At 46.5% G+C, this 14,677-nt stretch overlaps 1 protein-coding gene across 15 annotated transcripts in view; it reads right to left on the bottom strand.

The window, feature by feature from the left end:
* LOC147607047 (uncharacterized) overlaps positions 1-14,677 on the bottom strand; it is a 151,514-nt gene that overhangs the window by 107,588 nt on the left and 29,249 nt on the right. The gene's annotated exons all lie outside the window — the stretch shown is intronic.

Raw genomic sequence — 14,677 nt, 5'->3', positions numbered from 1 at the left:
CTAACACATACACAAGGTCATTTGTTCTAGTAGTGAGTAGCCGATTTCTCTTCTTCGAGGCAACATGGCTAAAAACACTCCATAGTTGCTCAATTGGAGAAGAACTTGCATTCTGACTGAGAATGCGCATTGCAAGCCGTTGTAGCTCTGGAGTACTCGATCCGTAGTTCTCCCACCAAAGAGCACCTCCCATAAGTGTCCTATCTTGCTGGGCATCTGCTGAACCAAAATTACCTGTCTTTGCTCTGTACTTTCCCAAATCAATTCTAATCTTGCTTCTCATCGTAGCATCAGGCACCAATCTGGCAAGGATTTTGTCCCAGCCATTTGTGACTTCTTCATCCGATTCCTGGCCTTTGCCTTGAAACTCTGGATCAATCACAAATGCAACTGCATGCATTGGTGAGTGATATCGGTCCCACCTTGCTTGACACAAACTTTGAAGTTCTGCCTTCTTTGTTGTGTCGGGCTCCAAAGAAAGGATACGCTCCACCATCTTGTCCACGCCCTCATAAACTTTGCCAATGCAAGGTTTTTTCCCATCCACCATACGCAGCATGTAGATAATGGGTTTCGTAATGTTGACAACATGCTCAATCTTCACCCACAAAGGAGCATCCATGATGTGGGTGTAACAAGTTGTTCCTTGTGTGCTACGGGCAATGGGCCACGTGCTCCACTCATCACTCACTACAAGCTGCTTGAGAATGTTATGGAGTGCAACTAGCCTCTCTAGCATAATAAAATTATTTGCAAAACGAGTTTCCGAATATTTTTTAAGATCCAAGTTTGGGGATCTTTTCCTAAACTCGGAGAGGCTAAATGTGTGCCGAGTGATGAATGAAACTATGTCTTTTCCCTTTGCTATGCATGGTGCTACCCATGAAAGACCATCAATGTCTTTCAGAAGATTATTCAAGCCATGTGCAATGCATGGAGTGAATGTGATGTGTGGATACCTTGCCAAAAGAAGGTCGCCTGCAGCTCGATTTGAGGCCTCCCCATCACCAATGACCTGGATCACATCTTGAGGACCCACTTGCTCAATTGCCTCAGCCCATTCCTCCACGATGACGTCAGCATACTTGCCCGTTGGAGAGGCATCATCAGAAGACACAAAAAATGTGTTCCCTCAAGAGTATGCGATGGTGCCATGGATGGAGCGAGATTGGCTATCACTCCATCCATCACTAATGATGGAGACACCGTTGCGTTGCCACCCTTCCTTGACGTTTTGCATGGCTTGCTCAACAGCTTCCTTTTCCTTTGCCAAAAGCGTGGTTCGAAGGCTCTCCAAAGAAGGGGGAGTGTAGGTTGGTCCAAATTCAGCAATGAGACGAACCATTTCCCGAAAATAAGGGGACCTTGCCACATTGAAAGCGATGTGGTCATGGTAGAAGAACCTTGCAATAGCTGCATCCACGGCTTCTCGTTTGCGTGGATTCCAAGAACCCGCAAGAGTTCTTTGCATGCCTTTGGGGGGTGGTGGTTGATGCACGGAAGAAGAGCCTACGGATGTGGAGAAGTTGCTTGAAGGAGTTGTAAAGAATGATGGGTTCGCAGCCATAGCTCTTGGAGGAGGAGCACGAAAAATCACTTCGTTATGCCTAGCTTCTAGCTCTCTCTTTTTCTCAGCTGAGATTGACAAGCATGGTTGGATTTCTTGTCCCGGCTCATGCATTAGGTGACCTCGAACTCGGTTGACTCCCCCATGTTTGGTGCTGCCACAATAGCGACATTTCCACTTCCTAGCTCCTCCGCCTTGATTGGCCTCAAGAATATCCACCTCATCCCACCATGACCATGCTTCGTTCTTCTTGGCTCTCTTGGTTCCCTTAGGAGGCATTATATGAGAGAGAGAGAGAGAGAGAGAGAAATGAAATGATATATTAACGTCTTCAAAAGGCCAAAATGACCTATGAGACCAAAAAGGTTACAACAATTGGTGGATCTGATACAATGTCTGTGTAAGAAAAGCTAAAAACAACTAACTGAAACTGAAATAACTGTGAGGAAAAGTACGGTACTAGGAGCTCCTAATGGATAACATCTGGGAGGAAAACTCTAGCAACAAAGGTAAGCATCATACACATCACTATCCAAAGATGTCTCTCATCGGTCGATGGCGGATATCCTCAATGTCCTCCATGGTGAGTACTCTGACTGGACGTCTCCCATGCCGTGCTAGTATGGTCCTGATCCTCTGTTGTAGTGTCCGCCGGTGTCGAGATGGGCCTCTCATCTTGGGGCGCCTGGACCGCCCCAGCTCTATAGCCCGATCAATCAGTGTACCTCTAGTGCGGCTATACTCTGGGGCTAGCTGCAATGCCTGCTGGCCTGACTGCTCAATCTCTGGTCGAAAGAAGTCTGTAATTTGCCTCTGTAGGTGTGTCTCCCTCTCTGATCCCGTCCCTCTCAAGAGACCCTCTCTATGTCTACGAAGCTCCAGCAAGTATAATCCGAGGCATCTCTAATCCTGGTATCTCATGACTCTAGAAAGTGGTCCGAAACCCTCTCTAAACAGGCAGTGAAAACGGCCTCGTATCTCATAATATACTGGATAGTGACATATGTAATGTAACTCTGTCTCTGGCTCCATCTGGCATAGCTGACAAATCCTGGCCTCAGCTGGTACTCCTCTGAATCTGCCAGTCTCAATCTCTAGCTGGTGTGAGGATGTGCGCATCTGACCAATAACACACCGTACCCCATGAGAAAGATGAGTATCCATGTAGCTGGGTCTAATCACAAACCCATCCTGCGTGAGCTGGAGAAGATGATCCCTATAGAAAGCCATCTTCGTACCAAGCTCCTGTGTCGGCTGTATCCATGTCCTCCTAGTGTCCAGCTGAATCAAGTCCTGCCTGATAAGTCTGGTAATCTCTGCCCGTGTGAGAGAGAGGGAGGGTGCATCCAGGGAGTACTGAAATGGAGGTAGCCTTTCCATACTAAAGCCATGCAACTGGAACCAAGCTGTCATCTGTGCATACCAACATGATCCGTCTCCCTGTGATGCCAACTGTCGTGAAGACTCCAGGGCTAAGCGAGCATATCTGTCTCTAGGGAGAGCCCAAGTGCTATGTATAAAGAAGACTGATCGAGTGAGTGCCTCTACCACCAATGGGGGGGCAGCCATCTCTACACGGATAATATCATGTGGTACGGAGGCCTTGGCCCTAATCATCCGGGAAATCATAGAAACCAAGGGCCTCTCCATGTGTCTCCATCCATCAGTGCTACCAGCTCGGCTGTGGTGATCCACTGAGGGTCCCCATATCTCCACTCCATACAGCATGGCTGAAGTGACCAAAGTGTCAAAGAGCCAGAGCTTTGTTCGAGGTTCGTGAAACTGAACCTGCGAACACATCCTCTCTAGTCTCCCCAATGCTGCATAAGCTCTGGTCAATCTGGTCTCCGCTGCTCTCCTCAAGGAAAATAGTGGGCCACTGAAAACCACACCAAGGTAAGTATATGCATCTGTATACTCCACTGTCTCCTGACCATATGTAAAGGTGGGTACTGACCTCCTAACCCACTGTGCTGTGGTGTTAAACACCATCACCTTGGTTTTACCAAGGTTAACAGACAATCCACTGTCCTGTGCAAATGTGTGCAATGCATCCAAATGACGCTGCATCCCCTTTGGAGAATCTGAGATCAGCACAATATCATCAGCATACAATAACAGCGGAATCCATGTCCCTGCTAGCTGTGCTCCTCTGTCACCCTCCCGCTCTACATAGTCTGAAACCTCATCCACGTACATCCCAAATAAGGTGGGAGAAAGGGGGCAGCCCTGTTTCACTCCAATAGTGGAGTGAACCATCTCAGATATACCCTGAGTAGTACGTACCTGTCCCACAACTGTCCTGTATAAAGCCATGATTCCCCAAATCAGCTCTGTGGGCACTCCCATCTCCTGTAGTCTGCGCATCAATCTGGCTCTCGGTACTGTGTCAAAGGCTTTGCGGAAATCCACAAAGCAACAATAAATCCTCCTGCCATATAATCTGCCCTCCTCAATAATAGCTCTGAGTGTCAAGATATGGTCAAGAGTGGAGAAACCTCTCCTGAACCCTGCCTGCCCTGATGCACGTATGCCCTCTCTCTCTGCCCATCTACTCAACTCCTGCTCAAGAACAGATGCATATAATCTAGCCAATGTGTGACCAATCATGATGGTACGATAATTCCCAGGAAGCATGGGATCCCCTGACTTGAAGATAGGCACAATCGTGGACATATTCCAAGTCTCAGGAAAACCCTCACACATGGCTCGGTTAAACATCATAGCAATAAGCTCTGCAAGCATATCTCTGGCATGAATAAAGTGCTCTGCTACCAAACCATCATGATCATATGCTCTCCTAGTCCTCATCCTGTCAATAGCTTTCTTTACCATCTCAGCAGTAAAGAAAGCACATGTCTCTGGGCATGGCTCCGATGGGTCTGGCAGGGGCGGCTGTCCTGCTGCTGTGTACAGGGATGCTGCATACTCACCCCAAATCTCTGTGGAGGTAATGGCTGGTGATGGTGAATGCTCATGAAATAGTCTCCATGCCTCGCCTGAGTCCCGACTCATAAATAACTGATACAAATCCCTCTCTAACTGAGCAACATAAGCCCTCTTCTTCCGTCGCACTAGGTGCCGGAAGGTAATCCGTGACTGTCTATGAGTGGTAACACCCATGAGCACCTCTCTCTGTAATCTGATCCTCATCTCTCTGCACTCCTCATCATACCAACTGTTCTGGGGCATGTTCCCAGATCGCCTCCGTGTAGGCTGACTATGGGGATATGCCTCTAATGCTGCAGCATGAAGCGTATCTATCAATATCTGAGTGAGCTCATCTAATGGCCGTCCCGGCTCCTCAGCACATAAGCGTCTGTATATCTCATCCGTGTACACGGTGTCAGTCTCCCTCGTAAAGGTATAACGAGTGTGTGTGGAGACCTGTCCCAATGGAGCGGTGCTGAACTGAAATGTGAGAGTGAAGGACAAGATAGCATGATCCACTGCTATTCCAACCGGCCTAGTGCCTACCATAAAATCCTGAAAAGAGGAAATGAGACTGGGCTGAGCCATAACATAGTCCACTGTACTAGCACCATGCCTATGTGGAAAGCAAGTGAAACCGCCCGATGTCGGGAATCTCTGTAGGCCATTCAGGATGGCCAATCCATGTGCAGTCCCCATGTCTATCAAATACCGCCCATACACTGTATGTTCCTCATCCTGTGATAGTCTAGATAGGCCCATATCCCTAACATCAAGCTCCCTCAACATCTCCTCTGAGGTATCATAAAATACTGTCTGGTTATGGGCGGTCCTGGCATTGAAGTCCCCCAGGAGAATGATGTCACCATCCCTGGAGAACTCCCAAATATCATCATCCAAAATAGAAAAGGGAGACTGCCCGCTAGGTGATGCATACACTGATGTACTAGGAGCAAAATAGCATATAGCAATGTAGAGATATCTGCCCGTCTCTGGCCTCAGTCTAACCCACATGTACCTAGCCTGCTCATCTCTGCGGACTATATGTATCAGTGGCTGTAGATCCTCTCTAAACAATACTACCACTCCTCCTGAGCCCCGTCCTCTATGCTCTGAACGAGTCTCCTGTCTACAAGCTGTCTCCCATCGGTATCCACTAACATGTGGCATGGACTGTCCAGGAGCCTGATGCGTCTCACAGTAGAAGATGATGTCCCTCCCAGTGAAACTATCCTCAAAAGCCCCTACATCAAGACGTAGAGATCCATTACAATTCCAAGTAGCAACTTTGAGTGTAGTCCCATAGGTCTCGCTATGAGAGAGAGATTGTACTTGGCTATGAGAGAGAGAAAGCTGTCTTGGTTCCCTTAGGAGGCATTATATGAGAGAGAGAGAGAGAGAGAGAGATTGTACTTGGCTATGAGAGAGAGAGATTGTACTTGGCTATGCACACTGTACTTGCAGCTGCACTGTGCAGGATTTTATAAGTTCTCAGAGAGGTACGTTTTTTTTTAACGTTGATATTGACGTTTTTTTTTTTGAACGTTGCAGGGCAAGCTGCAGGTCGTCTTTCAACGTTTTTTTTTAACGTTGCATAATCTTTTCGTTTTTTGTTTTTTTTTTTTTTAGGGGTCGACGGCGGCGCTCAACGCAGGTATCCGTTTTTTTTTAATAATAAAACGGGTGCCCAACGTTGTGGGCACCCTTTAAAAAAGGCCCAAAATTTGGGCCTTTTTTAAAGGCTGCCCAAAACGGGTGCCCAACGTTGTGGGCACCCTTTAAAAAAGGCCCAAAATTTGGGCCTTTTTTAAAGGCTGCCCAACGTTTTGGGCAGCCTTTAAAAAAGGCCCAAATTTTGGGCCTTTTTTAAAGGGTGCCCACAACGTTGGGCACCCATTTTATTTCAAAAAAAAAAACGGATACGCTGCCGACTGCCAAATCTGGGAAAAAAAAAATCGTTAACGCTGCCGTTTCGCGAATCAGGAAAAAAAAATAAAAAAAACGTTGCTCCACGTTCCACCGTTCCCAGGGTGGCTTCCTCCACGTTCCCCCGTTCCACACCAGTGGAACGGCGTTCCCATGTGACTATGGTTAGCACTAATTTATGAGTGTGTACACACTTCATTAAGTTTTGGGCGACCAAAACTCACTTATAAATTATGACCAGCCCGGTGTTCACACACACTAATGTCCCAAGGTGGACATAACCCAATGTCCACCACACCCAGACCTTATCCCCTTTGTACAAAGGGAGTAACCAGTCATGTGTCCACTCTAGCTTGCTCCACAAAGCACTTGCCTGCCACCTACACTGGACAACTCACCAGCTCACTTCTCCTCCTCTCTCTACAGATTGGCGCCTCCTTCATGAGGGCTATTGGGCTGCATTTTCTGCACTTTCTCCTTCCCAACTCCATTTCCAAGCTTGCTAAGGTATTTCTCAAGCTTCCAAGAGTGTTTCCGGATGCTAATCACTCTCCTACACACTCCCAATGACTGAAATTCAGCAAAACAGCTCTCTTTATTACTGTAATTTTTGGTCTTTTTGCTGAAAACCCTAATTTCAGCCCTCCTTTCTCAAGTTGAACCAAAGGGGAAGCTTTCCCAAGGTTCCCTTCATCCTCTTGAAGACTTTTGTCGTGAAGAAATGCGACAAATTGAAGATCTTATCACTCCAAGAACTTCCATCACAAAGACTTCCGCTATCATCAACTCTACTTGCAATTGGTAAGCTTTTATGCTTAAATATGGAAGCAAGTAGCAGGAGGGAGGAACCGGATTACAAGATCACATACCCTGTGTAGTGGTCTCTTGTCCTACGTGCTCTCTTGCAGATTGTTGCTACAATGTGTTGGTGGAACAATAGAGAGAGCAGATGGTAGGGAACATGGGCACTTGAGAGGGTAGTGTGGATTGCAAGTCTACATCAACAACCACTTGTTTGCAATACTGCATTCATATGCATTGATATGGAAATCTGGTCAGAAATGCCCATGACACTATGTACTTGATTCTCCCAAGATCAATATACTTTTATTTGAGGGAGGGGTCGGCTCATTGTTTGTCTCTTGTTGATTCAGCAAATTACTTCTTGTATTTGAGCAAGTGTCCATCAAATCTTAGTGTATTTAAGTGTATCGATTAGCATTGTGTTCAACCAAGTTACAGCCTGTATATATATCTGTAGCTAAGAAATGCCTATACAAGCGAGGCATAGTCCTACCCAGTGTTGACACCGAGATAACAGAACTTTTCCAGATATTTTGAGCATTGTAAAAATTTTGAGAGCTTCCATTCTAAGACCATATAACTATACCCTTGATTGATTGTTGGAACAGCAATGATGTAATAACTTTGTAACGCATCTGGCACCCACAAAGCTCAGTGATGCTCCAGGTGTGCACTATATCCTACAAAGGAATCTATGATAAAATAAATTCAGCAATTAAGCTTCATAATTGAACAACTAGTGTCATGTGTGCACATTAAAATGGTGGCACATGGACATGTCTTCCAGAATCCAATTGCAGCCAATATTTGGGCAGGAACAGAAGCCATGTGTGGACTGATAGGCCACAATTCGGACAGCTGGACACTGGTCAGTTGGGCTTCCATGGCCGGTACACAAATGGATGCATTGTTAGCACTTTATTGGGGTCTGTGCAGCCAGTCAACTGGCCGACCAGCCTTGTGTGCACTATATAAGGCTGAGTCGAGGGTCATATTCATCATCCGTTGTACCAGTATCTCCAGCACCAACCTTTTTGTATGCTAACGACAGAACACCCAATTGATGATTAATGCTAAGCAAAACACATTAACACTAATCAAAACTGCAACGCACAGTAGAGAAGACTTGAGAGACCTAAACTACTATATATTGCAATGAATGGATATATAAAGTGATAAACGCAAATCTGAGTTGTGCAAGCTACGAACCTAGCTACATGCATACAAAAGGTTGTGCTGTTGTCCTTAGAGAAAATACTCAGTAGGACTTCCTTCTGCTAATCCACTTCCTCTGTTGACTGCCCTAAACTCGGTGCTACATATATTGGTGTAATGAATGATGAATATGACCCTCGACTCAGCCTTTATTGTAACCACCAAGGGTGCCCACACTGAAATGTCCTGGCTGGACCGTCCCAACTGGACCATCCAGCAACGGATGTCTTGAAGTGCACCACCAAGGGATACATGGGAGGTGCACACACCAGCATTGAAGGCACCGCACTATCACCCCCAATTGGCATCTGCCAAAGATAGGAGATACCACCAACTCCACCGCCTCTACAAGAACCATTAAAATGATTCCTCAGCTCATCCTTCGATTCATCATTGTCATCTCATCTTGTTCATAGAGTCCTAAAGTCATTGTGTCATCCCATCCTGAGTGTTGTCCATCTCACTACTGTGACTGCTGCTGGGTATGCACGGTGTGCAGTGAGGGGCATGTGACAGCTTCTTGGAAGTAATATAAGTAACGTTTACAATATTATTGTCATTGCACTATGTTTACATTCAAGTATGTTTAGAGTGCTACATTGTCTCATGAGTGTCGTGGACTCCGGACATACTACCCACAGAAGAACCACCACTTTAGTGTGATAGCACACTCAAGGTTGGTCGGCTGGCTGCTCTTGGTCGGCCAGTTGGCTGGATACACACACCCCAATAAAACCCCAATAGAGTGCTATTGTCCTCGCCATGGGTGCCCTGCCCATTGTCTGACTGCCCAAATTGTGGCCCATCAGCCCACACATGACCTTTAATCCTACCCAAATACTTGGTTGTAACTGCCGGAATGTGGCACCATTCTGCTGATGTGTACATATGACATCCCCTCTTGCTAAACTTAGAGCACTGGAGTCTGGGGCAAATCATCCACCTTTGCTCCAATTCTAATCTGATCCATCTGTAGGTTTTTCTCCATATCCACTGGCTTAATCACCAATAGATCCACTAGTGACGTGACTGCCACGGAAACTGCTGCCTCACTTGTAGTCTCATCCTCCTCTGCACCGGATTCAAAGAGACCTCTACAAGAGTATCCTCTGAAATTAGTTCGGGACCGCTACCATGCTGACTTTATCCTGGTTTGGAGAGATTCACTAACTCTTAACATCTGCACTCTGCACAACTCTTGGTCTTCAGACAAAGATTTGTGTGCCAGCTCTAACTCAACTGCCACCAACATCAGCACTTCATCTTTGGGATCCTCCACCAATCTTCACCCCATACTTGGGCAGTCTCCTATGCCACAACCTGATCCTAGAAGCTCCAATTCTAATCTGATCCATCTGTAGGTTTTGCTCCATATCCACTGGCTTAATCACCAATAGATCCACTAGTGACGTGACTGCCACAGAAATTGCTGCCTCACTTGTAGTCTCATCCTCCTCTGCACCGGATTCAAAGAGACCTCTACAAGAGTATCCTCTGAAATTAGTTTGGGACCGCTACCATGCTGACTTTATCCTGGTTTGGAGAGATTCACTAACTCTTAACATCTGCACTCTGCACAACTCTTGGTCTTCAGACAAAGATTTGTGTGCCAGCTCTAACTCAACTGCCACCAACATCAGCACTTCATCTTTGGGATCCTCCACCAATCTTCACCCCATACTTGGGCAGTCTCCTATGCCACAACCTGATCCTAGAAGCTTCCGAGCAACTTTAAAAACTCCCTCCTGCTGAGTTTCAACCTCATGTAAACTCCTTCCTGTCCTAGAAGCTTTTGAGAAAACTTGGAAACTCCCTCCTGCTGAGTTTCAACCTCATGTGAATCCTCTGCTTCTATGCCTTTGTCCTATGTCAAGAATCCTCATCAAAGCACACCTAGAAGCCAAGTACATGCATTTCTACCTCAATGTGAACTAGCTGGAGAAGGAAGTCCTACATGCTAGGGCTGTGACACACGTGTTCTACCTTAGGAAAGGATTTCATAATGATCTCATTGACCAGCCTTCTTGAGTTCTTGATCCGTTGGCTAAAGCCCCTCTCTTCATTATGTGCGTTGGGACCCACTTTTTGATTCAAAAATAAGCCTAATAAACGTTTGCCCAGTCTGGGTTAATTTCTTAGACCTGCCAACCTGGCTATGGCCTGCTATAGGAGAGCTTGCTAAACAATTGAGGCAACCTCTATATGTAGCTACTGAACCTTCTTTTATGAAGGCCCTCCAACAAAGTATGCATCTCTTGGAATACCTTCAAGGAGAAGCCCAAGGTGACGAAGGTTGGTGAAACCGGCCTTCAGAAATCTGATGGGCGGTGGAACAAACACTCGCACACAAAACACTTCATCACCCATGGGAGCCTGAAAAGGGAAAACAAACAGGGGAGCTAGAGTGCTCCTGCAAATAGTACAAGGACACTGATTGGCCCCAAAACGTAGTGGCGCCACCCAGGACTTCCCAAATAAAAACTCTCGTTACTACAGCAAAGCATTTCATAGAGAAGGCACACCTGTACGACACCGCCCTGCTTGAAAAGGTCTTCTCCATCTCAACCATGGATCCCACAACCCTTTCCCAAACAACAATAGGGCTATACCAAACCATATGTCCTTCCTATAGTCACAGCCTGCATGTAACCTCCGGAAAACTATAACCTTCCTATAGTCACAGCCTGCATGTAACCTCCGGAAAACTATAACCTGTCCACATGAATGCAGAGACATGTTTTCCACATGAAACCAAAAGACATGTATCTGATAAACCAAAGACCTGTATCCATAAACCATAGGCATGTATCCTCGATACCTAAGTCATGTTTCTTTTCGAAAGACCAATGTCCTGTTTCCATGACAGATAAATCCACATATGCACCATCAATCACGATGCCAAAAACCCATAGACCCGCTTTCATCATGCTGGTCTAAGCCTGTCCAGTCTGGCTGTGGAGATGCCTCAGCGATGCGGTCTGCTCCATGATGCAAGAAAACCCGCCTGGCTGTCACATGCAAGTAACCTGCTCCACGTCCACCAATACCTGGTCAAATTCACTACTGTGTGCCCATCCTCTGCACCGCATTCCCACACCTGGCGTCCATTTGACTTCCCAACTGGCTGTCCACCTAACTGATCGCTTGCCTGGCTGCCCACCTATCTGGTCGCTGGATGCTGGCAGTCCGTGCATATAGCACTCTTGATATCCATGCGCTGGCAACAATCCATCTGGCGCCTAGAGCTGTTCAGAGCCCACCTGACAGCGCCCAGCCACAACCATCGGCAGCAGTAGTAGCATCACCCGACAACTGTAGCAGCAGTATCAGCAGCAACGGCAGCAGCATCACCCGGCAGCGGCAGCAACAACGGCGGCAACAGCAGCGGCGGCGCCCAATAGCAGCAGCATTAGCAAAGCGGCAGCAGCAACATCAGCGGCGGCGACAACACCACCACCACCCGCCTGTTTGTAGCTATATGAGCAGCAACGCCCAGCAACGGTAGCGCTCAACGGCAGCAGCTGTACTCGGCGACGACAACAGCTCCTGGCGGCGGCGGCAGCAACAGCTCCTGGCGGCGGCGATGGCACCAGCAACTCCTGGCGGCGGCGGCAACGGCAGCAGCTCCTAGCGGCAACGGCGGCGGCGGCGGCTGTCGCCTGGCCCCTGCACAACAGCACCACCCCTGAAGATCCATACGGCGACCACCACCCTGCTCCTTCGAATCTCCGCCACCTTCCCTTTTATAAAGAAAACAATGCGCTTTTTCCTCAAAAACACCAAAAGCCAAGGATTAAAAGAAACGCATGCTTTTCCAAATAAAATAATAATAATATTTTTAAGCATCAAAGGTTTAAAAACCTTATAACTTTTAAAGTTCCTTTTTGTCCCCTTTCACACTTGGGCTGGCCACCAACATGGGTTTCCTTTTCACATTCAACTGATGCCTGTCCACACTATGCGTCCTGGGCCCGTGCCTGTGCTTGTGCCCGTGCCCACCTACTTGTTGTCCAGAGGGAAAAACACAGGGTCGTAACAGTTGGGGCTGGGTACGTAAGGGGAAAAGTTGACTTTTGGTCCATTTCCTGGAGGCTGCTTTCGATGTGGGATATTTGGGCATTTTGCAAGATATTGTATGGTTCCAAAAGAGGAGGGCTTGAGTGGTTCCAAAAGTTGAGGAATCAAGTTCCGAAAGGGGAGGGCTTGTATGGTTCCAAAAAGGGAGGGCTTGTGAAAGAGATGAAAAAGTTGAGGAATCAAGGACTGAGAACTTAGAAGGGGTCTGACAAGGAAAAAGGGAAAGGAAAGGATACTTATAAGGAAATCCCAAAGGAAAATGTGAAGGGAGAAGCGGAGAAAGGGGAGATGAGGGGGAGGTATCAGTATCCTTCTTCGCTACGTGCATTTTTTCTGTCCCTTGCTGGTGGAGAAAGGGGAGAACTCTGCTGGGGGGAAGTATCAGTAATTAATTGCATCGTGCATTTTTTGTCCTTCGCTGGATTTCAAGAAGAGACACTGGTTAAAGCCATTCGTTCTAGTCAAAGCTTTTCTTTGGAGGAACAAGGCTCAGTGAAAACCATCCCAGTGGCTATCCTAGAAACGAGTTTGTGTTCCTAACAAATTGGGAGGCCTGGGAATTTCGGACATGCAATTACATGCTAAGGCCGGGGTGGCCTCTCAATTTGGAAAATTGCTCAGCAGGAAGAAACTGGGTCTTTGATGCTTAGATAGGTGATAGAACTTTCTCAAGTGGTCTGCCATGGAATCTGGAGGAACATGTCTTCCCTGGATAAAGCCTTCTCTTTTGCGTCATTAAAATGTAAAGGTTCACCTTGCTTCAGTTTTCTTCTTAACTCTTGAAAGAGTGATTCCTATCTTATCTTATTGAATGGTGTGGATCTCAAAGAGTCCCAAGAAATATAATAATGAGTCTACATGTATAGTGGTCCTTGTTGTTTATCCCCCTCTTGCTGTTGGACCCTAAGGGAGCTAAAAGGCTCAACAACAAGCAGATTGCTCATCTTCAAAATTTGTGGGATCGCCCTCTTTTGGGCTGGAGAGAAGAACAACAGATTGGGGTTATGTATAACGTGGCCAGATCTCATAGGAGGCTCATTACTCACGTGTTGGACAAAGTTCAGCAATTGTTTGTCAACACAACAACAAGGATTGATGCATGGTTCAGGGACTGGCAATGGTCAGGGAAGTTCCCCCTCCTCAAACCTCAAACTAAACGTATTTAATAAAAGCTAGTCAAAGGAGGGGATACTGGGGTATATTTAAACAGGGTTTGGAGACTGAGATGGACTAATGAGGTCTGGGCTGGAAGGTTGTAAACTATATGGAATGCTCGCAGCTTTACTCCCTCATAAAGTTAGCTTTTTCCTTTGGAGAGTTCTGATGGGAGTACTCCCCCTACTTGTCTTCTCTCTAGGACTGTTTTGAGCTTAATTTTGAGGTGACGTACACTTTCATGATGGGCTGAATCATTCATGCCATCCTTAAGCTGAAAATCTTCACTATTTACTTCATCATCACCATTAAACCAAGATAAAAGAGTTGCTGTCCTGATTTCGCTGTGAAAAATCAGCACTCTTTTGCTCATCGTACGGACGCAGATTAGATACAACTACTTCAAGAAGTGTCCATACATCTCAAGAGAATCTTTGAGGATGATCTTACCCTTGTATAGGCGGCATGAAGCTTTGTAAGTAGGATTACTTAATAGACATTTCTCTCAAAAATAATAATTTGGAAGAATAATGTTTCTTCAGTAACAAGTTTACAAAGGACAAGAAAATCCTGTTGTGTCTAGTTCACGGTGATACAAGTTTAAAAGGGTCTATCGGAACCTTGTAGCACAGGTTCACCCATCCACAGCCTGTCCACCTGCCTGTCCTGTATGTCCGGCTGCATGTCCTGCTGGTGTTGACTGGTCAGCGCCCAGTCTGACCACACCAAGGTGTGTCAAAAGACATACGCAATGTGCTCCTCTGCCATACTCTATGAGCCTTTCTACATCCCCAAAGACAATTCTTAAGAGACTCTATGGAGAAACTGGCAAACAGGTGTGGCACCTCTCCATTGATTAACCACGACTTTACAGCTTCTGCTAGAACTCCAAAGTCTCCTTCAAAAGAAGCTTGGAAAACATGATTAGTCTCCCTAGTAGGATGCCTTGATGGGATCCAATATGGCATCCATTTTTTACCATTATAAAAAATGTAAAATCCT

This window comes from Cibotium barometz, chromosome 56 (genome assembly GCF_041138505.1).
Source record: "Cibotium barometz isolate CiBa-2024 chromosome 56, ASM4113850v1, whole genome shotgun sequence".
In the NCBI taxonomy this organism is placed as follows: Eukaryota; Viridiplantae; Streptophyta; class Polypodiopsida; order Cyatheales; family Cibotiaceae; genus Cibotium; species Cibotium barometz.
This window is presented reverse-complemented; position numbering and strand designations above follow the sequence as displayed.